The sequence below is a fragment of the Arachis hypogaea genome, chromosome 10 (genome assembly GCF_003086295.3).
Source record: "Arachis hypogaea cultivar Tifrunner chromosome 10, arahy.Tifrunner.gnm2.J5K5, whole genome shotgun sequence".
Classification (NCBI taxonomy): Eukaryota; Viridiplantae; Streptophyta; class Magnoliopsida; order Fabales; family Fabaceae; genus Arachis; species Arachis hypogaea.
In genome coordinates, this window is record NC_092045.1 from 87,326,042 (window position 1) to 87,345,488 (window position 19,447).

Below are 19,447 nucleotides of genomic sequence, written 5' to 3' on the forward strand. Positions count from 1 at the left end.
TAAATTATCAATTAATGATCTTCTCTTAGTGGATGAGGATCTTTTGTATTTAGTGAAAGGTTATTGGTTTAACATCCACTTAAAATATATTTTATTTTTATATAAGTATATAACATATACACATATAGAGTGTGGGTTGGTCAAGTAAGGTTGAGACTCAACCCATACCATACCCAACCCGTACAAGAACCCTACCCACACCGGCAACTCTACCTGACCGAGTTGTATCAGGTTAGATACCCACAAATAGGATGCATGTTGCTACCTCTACTAATTAGCAATTATTATGTTTGACTTTATGTATACACACCACTCAAAATATATAAATGAATGGTTAATATGAATAATTAAATGGTACGATTCAAATAAGTTATAGAAAATATATAATTATAATTTTATATTTATTAGAGTAGTTTTGGGCGTTGATTATGTGATAGACTCCATACATGGGGTGCAATTACAGTATGTTACACTTTTACTATATATTTCAAATATTATTCTTTAATCAATTTCATTATTACAAAGTGGGCAGAGAATAAACCACATATATGTTACATCTATACAAACTATAATACAGGAGGAATAATCACCGACGTGGAATTTTCACTAAATTTAGAAATTTCTTCAAAACGAAAAATCCCTCCCCATGAATCACCCCATGTGGGTTCAGCATAGGTGAGGAATTATATTAGGGTTTAGGACCATCATTGAAAAGGAAAGTTGTCTAATTCCGGATTTCTTGCTCAATCACGTCGTCATGCCATTTTTAAAGGCTTGATTTTGGTATCAGCAACTTCTCACCATCTCTTCTCCTTCCACCATTTGTTCTCCCCGATTCATCGGCCTCTACCCTCTTTCCCACTTCATATCGTCTCATTTCTAAGGTACGTTAGTTGTTTTTCTTTCTGAAACTTAACCTAATCTCCTTCTCACTCTTCTTCATCGAATTTTGAAGCTCACTACCACTACCGTTGCTGCTTGATAATGGCATTTGCTCATTATTTAGTTGTAGTTCTTATTTAAGTTTCTCCAAAGATCCCAAAACCTTCCTTATTGATATCCACCATTTCCAATTTCATTAAACAGTTTAAATTCTTAAACTTCTTCTAAATGCTCAGGTAATATATGTGTTCTCTGGTTTGTTAATTGACTTGTTAGAAGATTTAATTCTCTTTCATCTATTTAATTTCATAGTCTGTCGATCCTTGAGAATGATATCACTTTAGAGCCACAATGGTACGAAGGGAGACTTGCTTTATCATTCTTACAAAATTAGTGCGAGTTTAGGGTTTGGTTCTTTAAACCATTTTCTTCAATTGAAATATTTGTTATCTAATGTAATGTTATCTTATCTTTTAGGAATTATAAGAGAATCTTTGTTATACAAGTTAATAGATGACATAAGGTGTGATTTTCTTAATCTTAGCATAGGTGATGAGCGAATATTTTATACGCTTTTTGGCATAATTTTCATATAGTTTTTAGCATATTTTGTTTAAGTTTTGTTAAGTTTTCAAATGTTTTAGTGTAAAATTCAAATTTTTGGATTCTACTTTGAGTTTGTGTGTTTTTACGCAATTTTAGGTATTTTCTGACTGAAACTGAGGAGCTAGAGCAAAAGTCTGATTCAGAGGCAGAGAAAGCACTGCAGATGCTGTCCGGATCTGACCTCCTTGAACTCGAAGAGCTTTTCTGGAGTTAAAAAAATCCAAATGGAGTGTTCTTAACAATGTTGGAAAGCTAACATCTAGAACTTTCCAGCAATGTATAATAGTCTATACTTTTCTTCAGAATTAAAGGCCCAAAATTGGCGTCCAGCACCAGCTTCCTACCCTATTCTGGCGTCCAGCACCCACAAGGAGGAGACCAGCATCCAAACGCCCAAAGAGGACACCCTAGCCAGCGTTCAATGCCCTAGAGGCCTCCTAGCACGTGAATTTCATCAAAGCTTAGCCCAAACACTCACCAAGTGGGCCTCAGAAGTGGATTTTAGCACTAAAAGACTGCTTTACCCATTCTTATGTAATCCTTAGTCATTAGCTTAGTATTTAAAGAACTTTTACACGATCTTCTAGGGGAGATCTGCCATATTTCATTTTTCACATTATATTTTCTATCAGTATGAGTTTCTAAACCTCCTAGGTTGAGGGGAGGAGCTCGACTGAGTTATATGAATTAATAAAAATATTACTGTTTCTTTTCAATCCATGTTTGATTCAATTCTAAGATGTATCTTCGTTCTTCAACTTGATGAATGGGATGACCTTTGACAATCATCTTCGTTCTTCATACTAAGACCGCGTGCCTGACAACCACCCGTGTTCTTCTTGAGTTCGTGTGAATACGTAACTGGAAAGCATCGAACCACCAGCTTGATTATATATCTCTTAGACGGCTAATTCACGACTTCGTTGGGGACTTCTCGAGACACCAGTTCAGCCGATGTATGGGGAGATTAGGGTCATTAAAGAGAATGGACTACAAAAGCTTCACCCTCAATCATAATGGATCCACACTAACCCTGGGATTCAGATATGGAGGAGCATTGGCAACCTCTCAACCGGCAACAATCACATACAGCCTGCCATAGAAGAAATCATTCACATTTGAAGAAAACAGTTAGACCAGAGTTAATCCAGAAGGACAAAGCATCTCCAAGCCTTAACCATCTTCTTATCATTATAAACAGGTCAACCTAGTTTAGATCTCATTATTCATTTTATGCAATTAAACAACATACCAATATCTCCTACTCACCTGACTAAGATCTGCAAGATAACTATAGCCTACTTCAAACCACAATCCTCGTGGGATCGACCCTAACTCGCTCAGGTATTACTTGGACGACCCAGTGCACTTGCTGGTTCAGTTGTACGAAGTGTGGGGATTCGTGCACCAAGTTTTTGGCACCGTTACCGGGGAATGGTCGAGTTTGGACAACTGAAGATTATCTTGTTGCTTAGATTAGGTAAATTTCCTTTTCTTTACAGGTTTAGTTTTATTTTGTCTAAGTCTTTTATTTTCATTTCAAAATTATTTTCAAAAACCTTTTCTTTTCTTTGTTTAATCTTTGTTTTTGGTTTGAGTCTTTTTGTAACACCCTACCATACAGAGTCTTATGCTTAAGTCATAATTCAGAGATGGCAAGGTATTACGACCTCTAAAATAAAAATTTAGTATGTATAGTAGTATGAATGATTGATTATAACTAGGAGCCTTTGTTGAAAAAAGGGTAAACAAAAAATCACAACTCTAAAGCGGAACACTCCGATCGATAACGTAACGAGTAAGGATAAACCAACACGAGATTATATATATACAAAGGAGTGTCAAAAACAGGAATATCAAGACTCGAGATCCGGCTGCGAAGATAACCGGTCCGAGCATAGCAATATATACATATGATAACAATAAGGAAAACTCCAAAGGAAACCCAAAGGGACACAAATACATAAAACCTATTCTCCAAAATCTCCCATAAGAAGAGTTATCACAGTTTGTATTATTTAATGGAGATAAAAGTATCTAAGCAAAACATATAAACCAAAACATAGCCTCGAGAACAAAGGATCTTCACAAATATAGAAGTCTCCAGCATGCATCAGCGGGAAACCTCACGTCCTGCATCTGAAAAACCACAAAATCCGTATGGGTGAGAACCAGAGGTCCCCAGCATGGTAACAGCTTCCACATATATAATACATAATAATAGAGGAAAGCCGAAGGCAATCCTAGAACTTCCTCCAGATAATATGAAAGCTTATAAACAAGCTAAACCATAAAGGGCATCTGACTAAAGATACTTCAGTCTAACTAATACTTCCCTTTCCAATTCCTTCAGACCTCCCAACCACCAGCAGGAGTATAATGTAGCAAACACAGTTATATTAATCAAGGAATATACAAATAGGAACAATTAAGACATTTAGACAATTAGCAAGTAATATGCAGTCAAATAGGCAATCTCAAATAATTCATATAGTATGCATATGATGAATGCCTGTCCCTAGTGGCTGATGATATCATCTTGTCGGTTATAGAGCCAACCCGACAAGTCCTGGTCGCTAACCATTGGACTGTCCCTCTGTCACGCATCCCCATCTCGAGTTATACTCGTTATAAACTTGATCATAATCATGATCTATATCCATCACCCTCACTGGTGAATATTTACGGGGGCAAGCTCATCTGGGTCTTTCACAGTGCCCGGCCACACTTACGACATAGGGTCAACAGAGTATCAAGTCTCAACCTGGAGCACGTGGTGGCTAGCCACTGCTACTACCCAGGGAAACTCGTATCTCAGATAGTGGAAGTACAAATCACAATTATCAATAATTCAGCATAAACATGCATGAATTCTCATCCATGGATCAATATCCATATCAGCCATTCGGCTCACGGTTCAGTCCAGAACCAGCCAATATTCATATCATACACAGCCATTCCAGCTCACGGTTAAATCCATAACCAACCACCCGGCTCACGGTTAAATCCATAACCAGCCGCTTCATTAACAATTACAGCCTTTCGGCCCATGGCATAACAAGCACTCCCACCACCATCCTCCGCATCTTACATAATCATCATTGATCCTCATTGATCATTCATTTTTCCCTTGCTTCACTCGCAAGTTACCTCATTCACTAGCCCCTTTTTAATAGCTAGGCATGTCATAATGATTTAAGACATAAATGGTGAGATCGGAGGCTTAGAAGTATGAGATTTGGCTTTTAAAACTCAAAAATCAACTTTGGGATGAAAACAGGGCCACGCGTACGCGCACTCCACGCGCACGCGTGGATGGCCTCAAAAACTCATCGACGCGTAAGCGTCATGCACGCTAACGCGTGGATTGAAAACTAGCAAATCGACGTGCACGCGTCAACCACGCGTACGCGTGGGTACTCTCGTGCCCCAGGCACAAAACTGGCACAGTTCTGGCATAACTCTCTGGAAAATGGCTGGGCATTGGGTGCAGCACATCGGCGCGCCCGCGCACATCACGTGTACGCGTGGATGGCGTTTTCTAGAAGATCGGCGCGTACGCGCCAAGTGCGCCTACGCGCGAGGGGTATTTCTGCTAAAAATTTTCTAAGTTAAAAGCTGCAGAATTCACAGATTCAAACCCCTATCTTCCAATGGACATAACTTCCTCATTTTAAATCATTTTTCATCCGTTCTTCGAACGGCATGGACATCCCGGATCAAATTTCATTGCTAAACAGATTTGGCGCAAAACAGAGATCCGTAGTCCAAGTTATGTCCCGTCAAAGTATGCCCAAAAACCATGTTTTTCATACAAAACCACAACATGCCATTTTCAAAACAAGCCATATTCAACTCTTTTCAAAATCAATCAAAACATGCCATTTTCATCCCTTTTCTTTGAAATCAATCAAAATATATCAATTTCAACATCAAGCCTCCTCAACTCACACATTGACACTTTACCACAATTTATCAAAATCACTATCTCATCATTTTAACCCACTTCACCCAAGTGGCTCAAACTCAATATATTGACATATCATATACTCTTCCTCATGCCAATTCTCAACAACATCAATTCCACTAAATCATCATTGTACACAATCAATATCATACTCACTATCAACATGGTTCAACCCACAATTCAACCATAACCAATCATCAAGCATATATCACAACATGCATATTTCTCATACATCATACCATCAAGGCATCATTAATCATCATCACATATATGACCACATCATATATATCAACAATTCAACAACATCAACAATTCAATGCCTATCTTAGGGCCTCTAGCCTAAGTATTTCCTCCCACATTACATATTAGATACGGGAAACCGAAACCATACCTTAGCCGATTTCCCAAGCTCAACCGGAGCACTTCCAAACCACTTATCCACAAGCTCTCAAGGCCTCAACACCTCCAAGAACAGATTTTTCACCACCAAATCCCTTTTTAAGCTTTTCAAAATCACCACTCAAGCTCCAATATTCACATATACACAACCTAAGCCACAGTCATCATACCCATACACAACATCTCAATACCCAAACATCATAGAACAACAAATTACACTAGGGTTGAGAATCTTACCACACCCAAGGTACAAGGAGACAAGATTAACCTTCTCCTTCAAGAGAGTTGGGTCCTATAACATCAAAAAGCCCAAAATCTCAACATTTTTGCTCATAAAACTCGAAAACAAGGCTGGAATTTCGAAGAGCAAAACGTGGCTTACCTCAAGATTAATTATATGGGTTTTGTAGAGCTCTCCGCGGTGAACGCGTGGCCGCAAACGGAGCGGCAATCGGAGCTCTAGATCAAAAGTTATGGTGGTTTGAAGATCAAGTGAGAGAAAGAATTTGAGAGAGTGTTCTTCCCTCCATGGCCTCCATTTTTAGCATGTGAGTGTGTTTAGTGAGGAGAGAGAATGCTGAAAACTAGGGTTTTGGTTTAGTTTAGTTGGGCCAAGGGCCCACTTTGGGTCCGTTTGGCCCGGTTTGGCCCGTTCGGTCCAATCTTGGTCCAATTTCTATAAAATTGGTACCGAAATTTCGTCTCAATCTCCTCTATCACATTTAGCCATAAAAATCACATTTTGGGCTTTCTAGAATAAATTCTCATTTATAGGATAATTAGCCGTTAATTAACCGGGTTTTACATTCTACTCACCTAATTGGGAATTTTGCCCACAAAATTCAAATGCAATTACCTGGGAATAAATGCGGATAATCCGTTCGCATCTCCGACTCGAGTTCCCAAGTGTGTTCCTCAACACCGCCTCGACTCCATGCCATTTTGACTAATGAAACCTCTTTTCCACGCAATCGTTTGATACTAGTATCATCAATTCTGACCGGAGCCACTGGAAGCGTCAAATCTTCCCTTAACTGAACCGACTCAGGTTCTAACACATGGCTAGCATCAGGAGTGTACTTCCGAAGCTGCGACACGTGAAACACGTCGTGCAGGTTCGAAAGATGAGGTGGTAGAGCCATCCGATACGCCACCGGTCCAATCCTCTCCAGGATCTGAAATGGACCAATGTATCGAGGATTCAACTTCTTTGCCTTAATCACCCTACCTACTCCTGTAGTCGGAGTAACCTTAAGGAAAACATGATCTCCTTCCTCAAATTCTAAGGGCTTTCGCCTCTGATCGGCGTAACTCTTTTGACGACTCTGCACCGTAAGCATCCTATCACGGATTTTCTTGACTTGTTCTGTAGTCTCAGCTATCATTTCTGGCCCTAACAAGCTTTTCTCTCCAGCTTCATACCAACATAGCGGAGATTGACATTTCCTCCCATACAAGGCCTCATACGGAGCCATTCCGATGCTCGCATGATAACTATTATTGTATGCAAACTCCACTAATGGCATATACCGATCCCAACTCGCCGGTTGGTCCAAAACACAAGCTCTCAACATATCCTCCAGTGTTTGGATCGTCCTTTTAGATTGACCATCTGTTTGAGGATGGTAAGCCGTGCTCAAACTTAATCGGGTTCCAAAAGCTTTCTGAAATGCACCCCAAAACCTTGAAGTGAAACAAGGATCTCTATCAGAGATTATAGTAGCAGGTACACCATGAAGTCTCACAATCTCCTTTATGTATAATTGTGCTAACTCCTCAAGGGTGTAAGTCATCCGAATGGGCAAAAAGTGAGCTGACTTCGTCAGTCGGTCCACAATCACTCAAATAGCATCAAAACTAGCCCTAGTCCTTGGCAATCCCGACACAAAGTCCATTGCAATACTTTCCCACTTCCATTGCGGAATCTCTAAAGGTTGCAACATCCCGGAAGGTCTTTGATGTTCAATCTTTACCTTTTGACAAGTTAAGCACTTTGAAACATATTCTGCCACATCATTCTTCATACCAGGCCACCAAAACATCGCCTTTAAATCATGGTACATCTTAGTACTTCCCGGGTGAATGGAGAATCCGCTTTTGTGTGCCTCCTTTAAAATATCTTGCCTCAAAGTGCCAACATCCGGCACAATGATCCTACCCTTGAATCTCCATAACCCATCTTTTTCTTCCGACACTCTCCACTGTTTTCCTTGCTCAATAGCCGGTCACACCTTCCATAAAGCTTCATCATTCTGATGAGCCTTTAGGAGTTCGGACTTAAAGTCACTTGAGATTTCTAATCGGCTCAAACACAAAGTTCCGGATACTTCTTGAGCACCAAATTTTAGACTCTCGAATCCCTTGAGTAACGTCTCCTCTTGAAGCATCATCCAAGCCGCATATAATGACTTTCGACTTAACGCATCCGCCACTACGTTCGCCTTTCCCGGATGGTAATGCAACTCAAAGTCGTAGTCCTTCAACAATTCCATCCACCTTCTCTGCCTCATGTTAAGCTCTTTCTGATCAAAGAGGTACTTCAAGCTCTTATGATCAGAGAAAACTTAGAACTTAACCCCATAGAGGTAATGCCTCCACACCTTCAAGGCAAACACAACCGCAGCGAGTTCCAAATTGTGCGTAGGGTAACTAACTTCATGAGGTCTCAACTGTCGTGAGGCATACGCCACCACATTATGATGCTGCATCAGAACGCACCCTAGACCCTTTAATGAGGCATCACAATACACCTCAAATGGCTGATTCGGCTCGGGTAACACTAACACAGGTGCAGTGGTCAACTTTTTCTTCAATGTCTGAAAGCTCTCCTCGCACTCAGGAGTCCAAACAAACGGAGTGTCTTTGCGGGTTAACTTTGTCATAGGCAAAGCTATCTGTGAAAAGCCCTTGATAAACCTTCGGTAATAGCCAGCTAAACCCAGAAAACTCCTTATCTCTGTTACGGTGGTTGGTTGCTTAATCCATCACAGCCTCCACCTTAGTTGGATCTACGGCTATTCCCTTCTTACTCACCACGTGACCCAAAAACTTCACCTCACTCTTCCAAAACTCGCACTTAGACAGTTTTGCATAGAGTCTCTTCTCCTTTAGAATCTGCAACACGGTCCTCAAGTGTTCCGCATGCTCTTCTTTAGTCTTGGAATAAATCAGTATGTCATCAATAAAGACAACAACGAATTTATCCAAAAACGGACGGAAAACTCTATTCATGTAGTCCATAAACACTGTAGGAGCGTTCGTCAACCCGAAAGACATTACAGTGTACTCGTAATGACCATAACAAGTTCTGAAAGCGGTCTTAGGGATATCCTCACCCCTCACCCTTATTTGGTGATAATCGGATCGCAAATCGATCTTGGAGAAAACTCCAGCTCCTTGTAACTGATCCATGAGATCATCAATTCTCGGCAATGGGTACTTATTCTTTATTGTAACCTTGTTCAGCTGCCTGTAATCCACACAGAGCCGCATACTCCCATCATTCTTCTTTACCAGTAATACTGGAGCACCCCACGGAGAGACACTTGGTCGTATAAAATTCTTTCCCAACAAATTCTCTAACTGAGACTTTAACTCGTTCATCTCTAACGGTGATATCCTATAAGGAGCACTTGAGATTGGTCCCGCCCCGGGCACCAATTCAATAGCAAACTCAACCTCTCGGTTAGGTGGAAACTCATCAATATCATCGGGAAACACTTCTGGAAACTTACACACAACCGGAATCTGTTCCAACCTTTGATCATCACCTGAAACGCCCGCGGTTAACAACATGATACCCTGACATTCGGTTCCGGAACAGTTCACCATCATCGAATTCAAGTAATAATTATTCACCACGACCGGCCCTTTAGTATCTTCCGGCATAAAGTACACCGACTTTGTAGAACAATCTAGCAGAACATGGTTCTTAGATAACCAGTCCAATCCCAAGATAAGATCAAGACCGATCATCGGCAAGCAGACTAAATTATGAATAAAATCACGCTGCTTGAACCTAAAGGAAACTTCCGGGCATCCTAGCCTAGTTACCGTGGCTTCATGGGTAACATTGTACACTCTTAGATCATAACCTAAAGTTACAATCTTCAATCCTAACTCATGGGCTTTCTCAAATGCAATGAATGAATGTGATGCTCCCGAATCAAATAAAGCATTTAAAGTTTGACCCGCCATTTCACAGTTACCTCGAATAAGTGTCTCGGATCCCTCGGCACCTATAGCTGAGGTGGTGAATACCCGACCAGTCTGTTGTGCTTTTCCAGCACCTTGTTTCTGCTTCTCCGGATAATTTGCGGCTTTATGCCCCGCCTTTCCACAAGTGCAGCACAAACCCCATCCTACCTTGCATGGTGCTCCCAGATGGTGACTCCCACACCTAGTACAAGCTTGATCATTCTGAGGATGCTTCCTAAACTTCTTCCCTTGGGAGTTGTTGTTGTTGTTGGGCCTCCTAAAAGAGCTTCCCCTCTTGAAAGACGGACCTCTAGGTGCAACGCTCTTCCCTCGGTTCTGTGGGAATGATCCTTTGTGACTCCCATTCTCAGCGGTTGCCCTCTTCACACACTCTTCAGCAACCCTACACTTGTTTACCAACTCGGAGAAAGTCCTAATCTCCATTGGTCCCACTGAACTAAAAATATCACTCCGGAGTCCTCCTTCATACTTAACACACTTCCATTCTTCATATTCCACCGGAGTCCCTTGGCACATACGAGAGAACCTGAACAGCTCCTCAAACTTGTCAGTATACTCTGATATGGACATAGTACCCTGCTTCAGCTGCAGTAACTCAAGTTCCTTAGCTGTCCTAGCAGAAGTCGGAAAGTACTTCTTATAGAACTCTTCTTGAAAGACATTCCAAGTGATATAGTCATCACCCTGCTGCAGAAGACGTCGGATATCTTGCCACCAATGCGACGCTTCACCTGTGAGCATATAGGTAGCAAACTCGACACGCTGTCTGGTGGACGAAATTGTGATCCTTAACGTTGGTCTCTTTGTATTTGTATGAAATCAAAAATACCCCAAAGAGATCATGGTGTGATAAATTGGGATCTTAATAATCCCTGGTGTGATCATAACTCCGTTCAACTTAACCAGCAAGTGTACTGGGTCATCCAAGTAATACCTTACGTGAGTAAGGGTCGATCCCACAGAGATTGTTGGTATGAAGCAAGCTATGGTCACCTTGTAAATCTCAGTTAGGCAGATTAAATTAGTTTATGATGAGTTCGAAAATTAATAATAAATAGAAAATAAAAGGGATAGAAATACTTATGTAAATCAATAGTGAAAATTTCAGATAGGCGTATGGAGATGCTGTGCTCCTCTTGAATCTCTACTTTCTTATTACATTCATCCATTCCTTCTTACTCCTTTCCATGGCAAGCTGTATGTAGGGCATCACCGTTGTCAATGGATACATCCCATCCTCTCAGTGAAAATGTTCCTATGCTCTGTCACAGCACGGCTAATCATCTGTCGGTTCTCAATCAGGTTGGAATAGAATCCCTTGATTCTTTTGCGTTTGTCATCACGCCCAGCCTTCAGGAGTTTGAAGCTCGTCACAGTCATTCAATCCCAGAATCCTACTCGGAATACCATAGACAAGGTTTAGACTTTCCGGATCCTCATGAATGCCGCCATCTATCTAGCTTATACCACGAAGATTCTGTTGGAGAATCTAAGAGATATGCGCCCGGCCTAGAGTAGAACGGAAGTGGTTGTCAGTCACGTGCGTTCAAAGGTGAGAATGATGATGAGTGTCACGGATCATCACATTCATCAAGTTGAAGTGCAACGTATATCTTGGAATAAGAATAAAAGAGAATTGAATAGAAAGTAATAGTAATTGTATTGAAACTTGAGGTACAGCAGAGCTCCACACCCTTAATCTATGGTGTGTAAAAACTCCACTGTTGAAAATACATAAGTAAAAGGTTCAGGCATGGCCGAATGGCCAGCCCCCTGAATGATCAAGAGACCGAATGATCAAAGACTACAGAGTCAAAAGATTAAACTGTCAAAAGATGTCTAATACAATAGTAACTTATCCTATTTATACTAGACTAGCTACTAGGATTTACATGAGTAAGTAATTGATGCATAAATTCACTTCCGAGGCCCACTTGGTGAATGTTTGGCCTGAGCTTGATCTATCCACGAGCTGAGGCTTCTCTTGGAGTTGAACGCCAAGTTATAACGTGTTTTGGGCGTTCAACTCTGGGTTGTGACGTGTTTCTGGCGTTTAACTCCAGACAGCAGCATGATCTTGGTGTTGAGCGCCACTTTACGTCGTCAATTCTCGAATAAAGTATGGACTATTATATATTGCTGGAAAGCTCTCGATATCTACTTTCCAACAATGTTGAGAGCGCGCCATTCGGAGTTCTGTAGCTCCAGAAAATCCATTTTTAGTGCAGGGAGGTCAGATTCCAACAGCATCAGCAGTCCTTTGTCAGCCTCCTTTTCAGCGTTTTGCTCAAGTCCCTCAATTTCAGCCAGAAATTACCTAAAATCACAGAAAAACACACAAAATCATAGTAAACTCTAGAAATGTGAATTTATCATAAAAACTAATGAAAACATCCCTAAAAGTAGCTTGAACTTACTAAAACAACCTAAAAACAATGCCAAAAAGCGTATAAATTATCCGCTCATCACAACACCAAATTTAAATTGTTGCTTGTCCCCAAGCAACTAAAAATCAAATAGGATAAAAAGAAGAGAATATACTATAAATTTCAAAATATCAATGAATATTAATTCTAATTAGATGAGCGGGACTTGTAGCTTTTTGCTTCTGAACAGTTTCGGCATCTCACTTTTTCCTTTGAAGTTTAGAATGATTGGCTTCTCTAGGAACTTAGAATTTCAGATAGTGTTATTGACTTTCCTAGTTAAGCATGTTAATTCTTGAACACAGCTACTTATGAGTCTTGGCTGTGGCCCTAAGCACTTTGTTTTCCAGTATTACCACCAGATACATAAATGCCACAGACACATGACTGGGTGAACCTTTTCAGATTGTGACTCAGCTTTGTTAGAGTCCCCAGTTAGAGGTGTCTAGAGCTCTTAAGCACACTCTTTTTGCTTTGGATCACGACTTTAACCACTCAGTCTCAAGCTTTTCACTTGGACCTGCATGACACAAGCACATGGTTAGGGACAGCTTGATTTAGCCGCTTAGGCCTGGATTTTATTTCCTTGGGCCCTCCTATCCATTGATGCTCAAAGCCTTGGATCCTTTTTACCCTTGCCTTTTGGTTTTAAGGGCTATTGGCTTTTTCTGCTTGCTTTTTCTTTTTCTTTCTATTTTTTTTCGCCATTTTTTTCCACAAGCTTTCTTTTTCACTGCTTTTTCTTGCTTCAAGAATCAATTTTATGTTTTTTCATATCATCAATAACATTTCTCTTTGTTCATCATTCTTTCAAGAGCCAACAATTTTAACATTCATAAACAACAAGATCAAAAATATGCACTGTTCAAGCATTCATTTAGAAAACAAAAAGTATTGTCACCACATCAATATAATTAAATTAAATTCAAGGATAAATTCGAAATTCATGTACTTCTTGTTCTTTTGAATTAAAACATTTTTCATTTAAGAGAGGTGGAGGATTAATGGATTTTATTCATAGCTTTAAGACATGGTTACTACATACTAATGATCATGAAGTAAAGACACAAAACATAGATAAACATACAACATAAAAACCGAAAAGCAGAAAGAAATAAAAACAAGGAATGAATCCACCTTAGTGGTGTCTTCTTCTTGAAGGACCAACAATGTCCTTAAGCTCTTCTATGTCCCTTCCTTGCCCTTGTTTCTCCTCCCTCATTGCTCTTTGATCTTCTCTTATTTCATGGAGAATGATAGAGTGCTCATGATGTTCCACCCTTAGTTGTTCCACATTGTGGCTCAAATCTTCTAAGGAAGTGTTGAGTTGTTCCCAATAGTTGTTGGGAGGAAAGTGCATCCCTTGGGGCATCTCAGGGATTTCTTGATGATGAGCTTCCTCATGCATTTCTTGAGAACCGTGAAGGGTCTCTCTTGCTTGCTCCATCCTCTTCTTGGTGATGGGCTTATCCTCCTCAATGGAGATGTCTCCTTCTATGATAACTCCAGCTGAGTAACATAGATGGCAAATAAGGTGAGGAAAAGCTAGCCTTGCCATGGTGGAGGGCTTGTCGGCTATTTTGTAGATTTCATTGGAGATGACCTCATGAACTTCTACTGCCTCTCCAATCATGATGCTATGAATCATGATGGCCCGATCCACAGTAACTTCAGATCGGTTGCTAGTGGGAATGATGGAGCGTTGAATGAACTCCAACCATCCTCTAGCCACAGGCTTGAGGTCCAGTCTTCTTAGTTGAACTGGCTTGCCTTTGGAGTCTCTTTTCCATTGAGCTTCTTCCACACATATGTCCGTAAGGACTTGGTCCAACCTTTGATTAAAGTTGACCCTTCTAGTGTAGGGGCGTTCATCTCCTTGCATCATGGGCAAGTGAAATGCCAACCTCACATTTTCCGGACTAAAATCTAAGTAGTTCCCCCGAACCATTGTGAGATAATTCTTTGGATTCGGGTTCATACTTTGATCATGGTTCCTAGTGATCCATGCATTGGCATAGAATTCTTGAACCATTAAGATTCCGACTTGTTGCATGGGGTTGGTTAGGACTTCCCAACCTCTTCTTCGGATCTCATGTCGGATCTCCGGATACTCATTTTTCTTGAGCTTGAAAGGGACCTCAGGGATCACCTTCTTCTTTGCCACAACATCATAGAAGTGGTCTTGATGGCTCTTGGAGATGAATCTTTCCATCTCCCATGACTCGGAGGTGGAAGATTTTGTCTTCCCTTTTCCTTTTCTAGAGGATTTTCTGGCCTTAGGTGCCATTGATGGTAGTGTAAAACAAAAAAGATTGTGCTTTGACCACACCAAACTTAAAATATTGCTCGTCCTCGAGCAATAGAAGAAAGAAGAGAAGTAGAAGAAGAAGAGAATATGGTAGAGAGGGAGAGATGTAGGTTCGGCCAAGGTGTAGAATAGGGGGTTTGTGTTGTGTGAAAATGAAGTAGAAGGGAAGGGTATATATAGGGAGAGGGGAGGGTGTATGTTCGGCCATTTAGGGTGGGAATGGGTGGGAAAATGGTTTTGAATTTTTGAAGGTAGGTGGGGTTTATGGGGAAGAGTGGATGGATGTGAGTGGTGAAGGGGGTGATTGGGAAGAGGGATTGAGGTGATTGGTGAAGAGTGTTGGGAAGTGTGACATGGGGAATACTCATCACAAAAATAGGATTAGGAGGTAAGGTGGGAATATAGTAGGTGGGGATCCTGTGGGGTCCACAGATCCTGAGGTGATCCTGTGGGGTCCACAGATCCTGAGGTGTCAAGGAATTCCATCCCTGCACCAAATAGGCATGTAAAATGCCTTTGCACACCATTCTGGCGTTTAAACGCCGTGTGGTGCACATTCTGGGCGTTCAACGCCCATGTAAAGCATGTTTCTGGTGTTTGGTGGACGAAATTGTGATCACATCAATGTAGTATTCTTTGTTGTTGTATGGAATCATTATTATGGCACTTATGTGTGGACACAACTCCGTTCAACTAACCAGCAAGTGTACTGGGTCGTCCAAGTAATAAACCTTACGTGAGTAAGGGTCGATCCCACAGAGATTGTTGGTATGAAGCAAGCTATGGTCACCTTGTAAATCTCAGTTAGGCAGATTAGATTGGTTTATGGTGAGTTCGAAAATTAATAAATAAATAGAAAATAAAAAGGGATAGAAATACTTATGTAAAGCAATAGTTGGAATTTCAAATAAGTGTGTGAAGATGCTGTGCTCCTCTCATATCTCTATTTTCTTATTACATTCATCCAATCCTTCCTACTCCTTTCCATGGCAAGCTGTATGTAGGGCATCACCGTTGTCAATGGCTACATCCCATCCTCTCAGTGAAAACGTTCCTATGCTCTGTGGTGCGCGAAATTGTGATCACTACAACTTCGCACAACTAACCAGCAAGTGTACTGGGTCGTCCAAGTAATAAACCTTACGCGAGTAAGGGTCGATCCCACAGAGATTGTTGATATGAAGCAAGCTATGGTCACCTTGTAAATCTTAGTCAGGCAAACTCAAATGGATAATGGTGATATACGAATAAAACATAAAGATAGAGATAGAGATACTTATGTAATTCATTGGTGGGAATTTCAGATAAGCGTATGGAGATGCTTGTCCCTTCCGTCTCTCTGCTTTCCTACTGTCTTCATCCAATCCTTCTTCACTCCTTTCCATGGCAAGCTTAAGCAAGGGTTTCACCATTGTCAGTGGCTACCTCCCATCCTCTCAGTGGAAATGTTCAACGCACCCTATCACGGCACGGCTATCCATCTGTTGATTCTCGATCAGGCCGGAATAGAATCCAGGGATTCTTTTGCGTCTATCACTAACGCCCCGCCCTCAGGAGTTTGAAGCACGTCACAGTCATTCAATCATTGAATCCTACTCAGAATACCACAGACAAGGTTAGACCTTCCGGATTCTCTTGAATGCCGCCATCAGTTCTAGCCTATACCACGAAGACTCTGATCTCACGGAATGGCTGGCTCGGTTGTCAGGCGAGCGCTCGTTTGTCAGGCGATCAACCATGCATCGTGTATCAGGAATCCAAGAGATATTCACCCAATCGAAGGTGGAACGGAGGTGGTTGTCAGTCACACGTTCATAGGTGAGAATGATGATGAGTGTCACGGATCATCACATTCATCAAGTTGAAGAACAAGTGATATCTTAGAACAAGAACAAGTGGAATTGAATAGAAGAACAGTAGTAATTGCATTAATACTCGAGGTACAGCAGAGCTCCACACCTTAATCTATGGTGTGTAGAAACTCCACCGTTGAAAATACATAAGAACAAGGTCTAGGCATGGCCGAATGGCCAGCCTCCCAATGATCTAAGAACTAGATGTCCAGAGATCTGATCTAAGAACTAGATGTCCAAAGATGAAAATACAATAGTCAAAAGGTCCTACTTATAGAGAACTAGTAGCCTAGGGTGTACAGAGATGAGTAAATGACATAAAAATCCACTTCCGGGCCCACTTGGTGTGTGCTTGGGCTGAGCATTGAAGCATTTTCGTGTAGAGACTCCTCTTGGAGTTAAACGCCAGCTTTGGTGCCAGTTTGGGCGTTTAACTCCCATTCTTGTGCCAGTTCCGGCGTTTAACGCTGGAATTCCTGAGGGTGACTTTGAACGCCGGTTTGGGCCATCAAATCTTGGGCAAAGTATGGACTATCATATATTGCTGGAACGCCCAAGATGTCTACTTTCCAACGCCGTTGAGAGCGCGCCAATTGGGCTTCTGTAGCTCCAGAAAATCTACTTCGAGTGCAGGGAGGTCAGAATCCAACAGCATCTGCAGTCCTTTTTAGTCTCTGAATCAGATTTTTGCTCAGGTCCCTCAATTTCAGCCAGAAAGTACCTGAAATCACAGAAAAACACACAAACTCATAGTAAAGTCCAGAAAAGTGAATTTTAACTAAAAACTAATAAAAATATACTAAAAACTAACTAGATCATACTAAAAACATACTAAAAACAATGCCAAAAAGCGTACAAATTATCCGCTCATCACAACACCAAACTTAAATTGTTGCTTGTCCTCAAGCAACTGAAAATCAAATAAGACAAAAAGAAGAGAATATGCAATGAATTCCAAAAACATCTATGAAGATCAGTATTAATTAGATGAGCGGGGCTTTTAGCTTTTTGCCTCTGAATAGTTTTGGCATCTCACTCTATCCTTTGAAATTCAGAATGATTGGCTTCTTTAGGAACTTAGAATCCAGATAGTGTTATTGATTCTCCTAGTAAAGTATGATGATTCTTGAACATAGCTACTTATTGAGTCTTGGCCGTGGCCCAAAGCACTCTGTCTTCCAGTATTACCACCGGATACATACATGCCACAGACACATAATTGGGTGAACATTTTCAGATTGTGACTCAGCTTTGCTAGAGTCCCCAATTAGAGGTGTCCAGGGTTCTTAAGCACACTCTTTTTGCCTTGGATCACAACCTTATTTCTTTTCTTTTTTTTTCTTTTTCTTTTTCTCTCTTTTTTTTTTCGTTTTTCTCTTTTTTTTTGTATTCACTACTTTTTCTTGCTTCAAGAATCATTTTTATGATTTTTCAGATCCTCAGTAACATGTCTCCTTTTTCATCATTCTTTCAAGAGCCAACATTCATGAACCACAAATTCAAAAGACATATGCACTGTTTAAGCATACATTCAGAAAACAAAAGTATTGCCACCACATCAAAATAATTAAACTGTTATAAAATTCAAAATTCATGCAATTCTTCTCTTTTTCAATTAAGAACATTTTTTCATTTAAGAAAGGTGATGGATTCATAGGATATTCATAACTTTAAGGCATAGACACTAAGACACTAATGATCACAAGACACAAACATAGATAAACATAAGCATAATTTTCGAAAAAAAACAGGAAATAAAGAACAAGGAAATTAAGGAACGGGTCCACCTTAGTGATGGCGGCTCTTTCTTCCTCTTGAAGATCCTATGGAGTGCTTGAGCTCCTCAATGTCTCTTCCTTGTCTTTGTTGCTCCTCTCTCATGATTCTTTGATCTTCTCTAATTTCATGGAGGATGATGGAGTGTTCTTGGTGCTCCACCCTTAGTTGTCCCATGTTGGAACTTAATTCTCCAAGGGAGGTGTTTAGTTGCTCCCAATAGTTTTGTGGAGGAAAGTGCATCCCTTGAGGCATCTCAGGGATCTCATGATGAGTGGGGTCTCTTGTGTGCTCCATCCTCTTCTTAGTGATGGGCTTGTCCTCATCAATAGGGATGTCTCCCTCTATGTCAACTCCAACTGAATAACAGAGGTGACAAATGAGATGAGGAAAGGCTAACCTTGCCAAGGTAGAGGACTTGTCCGCCACCTTATAAAGCTCTTGGGATATAACCTCATGAACTTCTATTTCTTCTCCAATCATGATGCTATGAATCATGATAGCCCGGTCTATAGTAACTTCGGACTGGTTGCTAGTGGGAATGATTGAACGTTGGATGAACTCCAACCATCCCCTAGCCACAGGTTTGAGGTCATGCCTTCTCAATTGAACCGGCTTCCCTCTTGAATCTCTCTTCCATTGGGCGCCCTCTTCACATATGACTGTGAGGACTTGGTCCAACCTTTGATCAAAGTTGACCCTTCTAGTGTAAGGATGTTCATCTCCTTGCATCATGGGCAAATTGAATGCCAACCTTACACTTTCCGGACTAAAATCCAAGTATTTCCCCCGAACCATAGTAAGCCAATTCTTTGGGTCCGGGTTCACACTTTGATCATGGTTCTTGGTGATCCATGCATTGGCATAGAACTCTTGAACCATTAAGATTCCGACTTGTTGAATGGGGTTGGTAAGAACTTCCCAACCTCTTCTTCGGATCTCATGTCGGATCTCCGGATATTCACCCTTTTTGAGTGAAAAAGGGACCTCGGGGATCACCTTCTTCAAGGCC